Here is an 8,055-nt window from a genome sequence, read left to right as displayed (position 1 = left end):
CAGCTTAAAAATTGCGCCAGGTACATATGCATGTGTGCCCAAAATCCCAGGAAGAGAATGGAAGAATTGTAGCTGGCCATCTCCCCCTGAGGGGTGTTCCTTACTTTCCCTCTCACTGTCTCTGTCTCTTCCCAACCGCATGTGACCTATGGCAAAAAAATAAATAAAATAAATGAATAAATAAGATAAAAAGAAATAGAAATGATTAGAAACAAATGAAAATATCTTGTTTTCATTCATTTTAAAGAATTACTAGCATAGACCAAGTATGTCCCAGGCTTTGTGGAGCAAAGAAGTCAGACAGGATTGTGGGAGAGAGGACACAACTCTAGAGGTGTCTCGTAGCCTACATCTCCTAGTTCCAGTTCCAGCTCTTCTAACCTAAATCTATTCAGAGCATTCCTGTTCCTGGCATACCTCATACAAGCGACCTCCCTCCTGTGGACACCTGTGACAATTATTCATTGTACAGAACGCTGGGCAATAAATCAGGTGTTGCCTGGTGCTTGTCTTCCATTGCTTTTTAATTGTTTTCAAAAATTGTTGTTTCAATCTTACATTATCCTATTTAACTTTTCCCACTGAGAACATAACAGAAAACCCACCCATCTAAGTCTCCTGCTGTGGCTCCCTCTGGGATCCCCCCCCCACCCTCACCCCGCATGCATGCCACCTGTTATTAGCTTTAACTCAGTGTGAATTTACTTTGTAGGACTTTCTCTTTCAGGTGGGATTTTTTAACCTAAAGAAGTTCATTGTAGTTCTAAAAATTGTTTGGTTCAGGTGGGGCGTAGAGTATGCAGACACATGCAGTCAGTTAAAGGCCTAGGCAGACAATTCGTATTCCGAACCACACGCTCCTCTCCCTTTCATTGTGGATGCCTGAGGTCTGACACCATTTAAAGCACACAGGGTCCCCCGAGCTCTGCTTTTACAGGAATAAGAACATCAATGACTGAGCGAGGGTGGAGGAAATGGGACCGGAGCTAAGGAGCGGGAGAGAAGTTCTCCTAAGTGCTTGAGTTATTGAAATAAAGCTTCTCACGAAGCTCATTCTTCCAGACGATTGCCATGGCCTAGACTAGAAACGAAGCTGCACACTGTACCTGGCAGATAAATATTTATATCTCTTCATGGCAAGTCAGAACTCGGTTGTGCAGAATGGCTTTACCGCACTGAACTTAAAACAGAGAGGATTTTAGGTTTTCCTGTGTGACGGTTTCTATTGAGCTATGCATGCGTGTGTGTGTGTGTGTGTGTGTGTGTGTGTGTATTCATACTTTTATAAGAAAGGAGAAGTTCTACTCTAGAACGTGAGGATTTGGAAATCAACAGAGGGGCAAATGTGCCCTGGTTTGCCTACATACTCCTTCTGGGCTGGTATTTTAAACACACTGATTTCATTTCCATCCTGGGACCTTGCAGATAAAGGGATGTTCCTGTAGATAACACACAAGGTTGGATCCAAACTGCATGGCCCGTGGCAGCTGCACACACCCGTCAGTCACAGGCCAGCAAAAACGACAGCCCTGTCTCTCCAAAAAGCACACCATGTAGAGCACAGCTTGTTAGAACTTCACCAGCAGTGACCTCTGCATGAGGTGACATTTCTTTCAAATGACAACAGTTCGTCAATGTGGTAGAGCCATGTTTACTCCCTAGGATGTGTCCTAATGAGGGGGGACCCTCCGGTGCTTTCCATGGAGCAAAGGGGAGAGTCTTCATTCTAAGGGTAAGGTGCTAAGGAGGGAACGGGACATCCTCCTGGGAAATTTCAAGGCAGAAATATGGCAGAGAGTGAGCCAAAGCCAACTCCAGACCTAAAAGGCTTACGTGTTCAAGGAAGGATCCTAGCCTAGGTGTTTCTCTAAGCTTTTGTGGTTCGTTTTGTTTCTGAAGTGCGCAGAGCACATTAACCTCTGACAACTATTCTCTCTCAAAATGAATACCTAAATATTTTGTCAAGCAGAGATGTCGCTGATTAGGTCTGATTGCTCAAGTGTGACAATACTGAGTGGCTACTCAACGGAAGGGTGGCAGCCAGCCTGCAGAAGGGTCCAGGCTCCTGGCCAGGAGCTCTGTCTGCACAGCCAGCCTAAGGGAGGAAGGAATAAGAGGCCTGTGTGCTGGCATCTTTTTTTCTTATGAACTTTCCGTTCTGTTTCCTGGGAGGACATTTTTAATTTATCATTGCTCTCCAAACAGAGGGAGGAGGGAACCCCCAATGGGCCTTGGTCACCCACAGTCCCTTCTCCTCCATCCGTCCATCGTATTGGGATTGGGCATTCATGCACACATGCCTGGAGTATTTCTCAAACTTTCAGGTAGGATTCCACGCTCCAGAGGCCATATAGGATCGGGCTCTCTTAACCACTAGGCTACGTGGCTGACCCCTTATAAAGACAATATAAACCACCTATTGTCAACCAAGTGATTTTCAAATATTCCTCCACGGACGTCCTAAGAAACTGTTTGTGGGTATCACTTGCTTTGCCTGTGCGGTATCTACCATCTCCCTCTTCTGGAAAGAATGTCCCTAATTTCCTCCAGGTGCTGAGGCTACTCCAGTAACCACTCTCCTCACCCCATCCAGCTCTTATCTAGCTCCCACCAGCTGAAAGTGCCCATGATTCACACGCAGAGCCCAGTTAAGCTGTCCCATCTCTGCCTGCAGGGCTGGAGCAGGGGCCCTCCCAGAGCAAAGTGGCCAGGCCGGGTGTGTGTGTGTTTTGGGGCGGGAGGTCAGCTCTGCTAGACCAAGCAGGTGGGAGGTGGTCCTGGCACTGCCTGGGCACTGGGCAGAGAGAACCCAAGCAGGGACAGGGGCTCACTGCGCAGTCATGCCCATCCAATTTTCAGTTCTGTAAGCAAAATGGAAAAAAAAAAATCCCCCAGCTTTTAGCATTAGTAAGTTTGAATTGGGGTTTCTGTGGTTTTCAGCAAAGAACTCAGACTAAAGCCCTAAGGAGGGGTCTTTAAAAGTTCGTTAAACACAGCAAACAATTGCCTAGGACCTGGGCCAGTTTCTTGCATTTGTGTTCTTTTTGGAAGCTTTGTTCAAATGCACCCTCCACCAGAGCATTCCAGCACAGCCTGTAAGAATGGACCAGCAGAAGCCCTGAGAATGACCCTAGCTCCAGACACCGGGCAGGTCCACAGATGGCCACTTGGTCTCCGCCGTGGGTGGTCTCCCTCCTTGACGGTGAACTGTCCTTAGCAAACTACAGGCACTTGAAACGTAAACTTGTTCATTTTATTATGCAAACAATATGGAATGGTTACAGAAAAAAGGAAAAGGCCGGACAGGTAAAAAGTAAAGTGTAATTTCTGCATAGTTTTCACTACACGTGTAAGCAAAGATGTTACTAATTCTTCCCCGCCCCCTAGTTTCTAAACATCTTCATTTGCAAATTGGTGGGGGATTTTTGCTTTGGCCACTGACAAATTCCACTTTAAATTTCCAACCTTCTGCAACTGGAGAGGCACTGGTATAACACATTCTTCCATAGGTGTCTTATCCCTAGCTTTATTTTCTTCTCTTCTATGTTTTTCATTCTCTTATCTGTCCAGATTTCCTCACCTTCTAATTTTTTAAAATTTTGCTGGGGGCAACTAATTCTTACCGAGCCTCTTCTTACTCTATAAACATACATTCAGGGCTATGTCTTCTTCACTCACAGGATTCAGAGATTTACCAAAATGCCTCTCATTGAACATAATACTCAATAAAAAGGTAGTTAATGAGGGCTAGCTCTGTGGCTTGGTGGACAAAGCAGTCAGGTCCCACATGCCCCACCAAGCACTTGGAATCCCCACCGGCATGCCAGATGGCACGCACACATGCCCAAACTCCCGAAAGGAGTGAGAAATAGACTTTGGCCTGATCATTCTCCATGGAAGGGGTTTGGGGTTCTTTCTCCTGTCCTTCTCTGTCTCTCTCTGGCCAGCACATGTGCCCTCCAGGAGGAATAAAAAAGTAATGAGTGAATGAATTAAATGATGTAACACAACGTAGTGCTTCCAAACCTTCCAATCCCCCATGAAAATAGTCATATTTGTGAGATACTCAGGGAAAAAGGAGGCTGATACGGCTGGGGATAAAACGCTCTGAATTGCTCAGTGCCTGCATCCTGCTTTGCTCCCCTGCTTCGGGCACAGTTCATGGCAGAGCTTTGGGAAGCACAGAATGAACAGCCATTGGCTTTGGGGTGTCCTCCTTGTGTGAAGGAGGGCCACGGAGGGCCATGGACCCGAAATGGGTACATTCACTCTGGATGGAGCATCCTCAGATGTAGAAATCAGATCTGTTTTGAAGATCGAGTCTCGACATTGGATCCAACAAGGGAAGAATAATCCAAGTGAACAAATTTTATTTTTATCCTGGAATAAGATATAGTTACAGAGCAAACGATACATTGATCATTCTCATCGCAGGTTTCCAGCGTGTATCTTGAAAACCGTTCTAAACACAGAGCTCCAGAATGCTTTAAGAAATGACACCTCTGAGAGAGTGAGTACATCGTCTTGATCATCTCGCACGTCTCTGAGGATAAGGCTCACTTAAATGTACGAGTCTCAGCAAGTTCATTGAAAGCATATGTCCTTCTAGTGATGCCGTCCCACCGCCATCATCCCAGCCCTCTTAGCTGGTCAATATGCAGGATCTTGTGTACGCTGCTCATACCCCTCTGAGAGCCACATCAGTTTATTATGGAAAATCTCTAATCCATGTGTTTCAGCATATCTTCCCCCTAATCTGAACAACCCTAAGTGTCGATAAACAATGTTGATATATCTGCTTTTATAAAAAGTCCAACTATAATCATTAGCAATGAGGAATAATGTTATTCTATAATTTTTATATGTGTCAGCTTTTAACTATTATTACCTGAATCTAAGTTTAGGCCCTGGCTCTTAAAAAAAATGTTTTTTAAATAACAGAGTTCAAAAAATGTTAACTTTTTTCTATAAGATGTAAAAGATATCTAAAAGCTATCTTAATGAGTACTGTATTAAAGTAAAATATATCATATGATGCTATATTTTATATACTAGTAGTATTCTATATTTGTTCATAATATTAGGTTGTTGGAAAAATCATGACATACTTTTCTATGCAAAAATTTGCCATGACTTTTCCGACAATCCAATATATTAGCTTAATAGTTGTATGTTATGCGGGAACCAGCAGTTACATAATGGCTATGTCGCTGGACTCCCATGTAGTCGACCACAGTTCGCGTCCTGGACCCGGTGGCTTAAAACTCACATGCTTTCTATCATGCATTGACTGTATGCATCTTGTTAAGCACATTTTGTTTAAGGTGTGTAAAACACACACCTCTCTAGATGAAACTATATGTGCCATACTTTGCACTACTCATAACATAATGATAACCTCAAGACTATCAGAAATATTTAAATTTCCATTTTATGAAGAAAGGAACCAAATTATTAGTGACGCTTTTTTTAAAAAATTACAGTTACATAATTAATCAGGGTGCGTTTAAGTTCTAACTTCATTGTATAATGCATCGTTGGAAAATGCCAAGGAAACATCCTTTGTTCTTAATGATGCGTGAGTGGAAGTAATGCTAGTTGGCAGTATTTGATTGTAAGAAATCAATAAAGTAAGTGTGTTTTATATAAAAAAAAAAAAACACGTCGGGCGTGTGTGCATGTGTGCCCAAGATCCCGAGAGGAGAATAGAGGAGAAGGGATTGCGGCGTGACCATCCCCGCTGGGGGGGAGGTGATTTCTCGCTTTCTGTCTCTATGTCTCTCTCTGTCTGTCTGGCAAGTGCACGCGTCCTATAGCGAAAATCTCTCAAAAAAAATAAATAATAAGAAATAGTTGTATGTTATGCTATATTAATAACAATCACTAAATATACCCTGTCTCTAAACAAGAGAAAAAAAATAAATGGAAACTAGCCTTGAGGACCAGACCATGACACAACATAAAGTGATGTTTTGTGAGTCACTCTAACATAGAAAGGTTCAAGTCCTGAGTACTCAGGACCCATGTGTCCTGTGATCGGAGACTGGCTGAAGCTGGAGATGAGTCATAGCAACAGGACCCTCCTGAGTCTCTCTCCGTGTCTTTTTTCCTTATGGAAGAAATAAAAAACATGAAAGAAAGAAACAGAGTGAGCAAAAGAGCGAGCCTAGGAAGGAAGAGAGGAAGGAATTTAAAAAAATTTTTTTAAAAATAAAAGCCAGCCTTCAGAAAATGTGTCTTCATGTTTCTGTTGTTGTCGTTTTAACTTTGTCAGTGACCCATGCATGCTGGAGAGAGAGCGAGAGAAAGTGAGAAATCACCTCCATGGAGAATGATCACACCACAATCCCTTCTCTTCCATTTCTCCATCCTGTTGGGATTTGGGGTATGGAAGCACTTGTTCCTGGCATGTTATTCAAGCTGCCAGATACAGGACCTGACCATGTGGGTCCAGCCACCTCACTCACTGTGCCACCAGCTGGCCCCAGAACATGTGCCTTATTAATTGAGTGCAGGCGCTGAGCCAAAGTCTCCTCAAAATCATCACATTTGATTTCCAAAGCCACCTGATAGAGAACTAGTATGCCTGACCCACCTGCACAGCCAAGAAACCCCCAGGCAGGATTTTAGCTGTGTATCCATAGCTAGCATGTTATCTCAGAGCCCGAGTTCCGGAGGAAACTCTGTGGGATATTGAGGTCTAAATCCTATGCCTCTAGGGAGAGAGGTCTGTCTTTCTCCTCCCAAGAACATTTCTCTCCAGGAGCCTGTTTGGGATGGGGGGTTGGAAGTCAAGCAGCATCTTCCTCCAGAAAGGCCAAACTGATCAGTAGTGCCCCACCATGGTGATAGAACTTTTCGATTTGGTGTCTTCAGTTCTACATGAAGGCTGTGGAGCTGGGTGCAAGAGAAGTGTTGGAGGGAAGCTCTGTGGGATGGATAAGAAGGGCATGACCCTGATGGGCTCTCTAGAAGCCGCCATTCTCAGCCTCAGTCAATGGAGGTCCCTTTGCCTAGAATGTGCTTTCCAACCTCCAACCTCTCTCTACCTGCTCCTTCTTCATGGCTCAGAGTAAATGCACTGTCTGGCAAGTAAACAGCCCTTCCAGACACCCCCATGGCATGATCCTGGAGAATTTGCAACTCTTGTAAATTCTTAGCTGAGACACTCTCTTGAAAACAAGCAAGATTACCAAAGCCCAGCAGGAGTTTATCCTAATGTGTGCTGCCTCTCATGCGGAAGAGACCACATTTCAAAAGTATCTCTCCAAGCAGTGGCTTGGATCCCAGCGTATAAGGCATATTTAACAAAGAGCAATACATTTAGAAGTGACAGGACAAAAGACCAAGCATTCTCAGGCTTCTGTGGTGGGAAGCCTGTGGAAAGGTTCTAAAGTATTGCTCCCAAATCCTCTGGTCCTGCTGGTGCCACCCTGAGCTGGTAAGTCAAGCTGTCTCCACAGGGGAAGATTTATGTCCAGCACTCAGGCAGATAGGAGAAGGGGAGACAAGCTTCCTGCATCTTAACCTTTTTCAACAGTCTTCAATAGTTTAAGGAAGAATATTTTGCTTTCTTTCAATCCCATAGCACTTTTTGCAAATATTACACACTTTTAATGACTTGCTCACACATTGATCATTTCACGTAAGCTCCATGAGAGAGGGACCGAGGCCTTATTGTTCATCATACCCTCAGTGCTTAACCATGCTCCCTGGGACATAGCTAAGAAATAATAAATATTTCTTGAAGGAATAAATAAACTATATTAATCCCTTGAGGCAAAGTCTTTGCTTATTCACTGCTTTATAATCAGAATCCAACTCAGGCAATTATTGAAAGTATAAGAAACAGAGTTAGAATTTCATCATTTTGCCACCTACATGGTAATAACCACTTGAGGGAATGTCAACAGCATGTATTCAATACATGTATTCTTAAGTTTTAGCACCTACTGATGCAATTAGGGATATTGACAAAGCCTCAAAGAATCCTCCCCAAAATTCTACTGACTTAGACAGGGCCAAGTAGTAACCTTATACTGGAGAAAACTGGTG

This window comes from Tupaia chinensis, unplaced genomic scaffold (assembly GCF_000334495.1).
Source record: "Tupaia chinensis unplaced genomic scaffold, TupChi_1.0 Scaffold000046_3, whole genome shotgun sequence".
In the NCBI taxonomy this organism is placed as follows: Eukaryota; Metazoa; Chordata; class Mammalia; order Scandentia; family Tupaiidae; genus Tupaia; species Tupaia belangeri.
The sequence above is the reverse complement of the archived record's forward strand: the minus strand, read 5'-3'. Positions refer to the sequence as shown.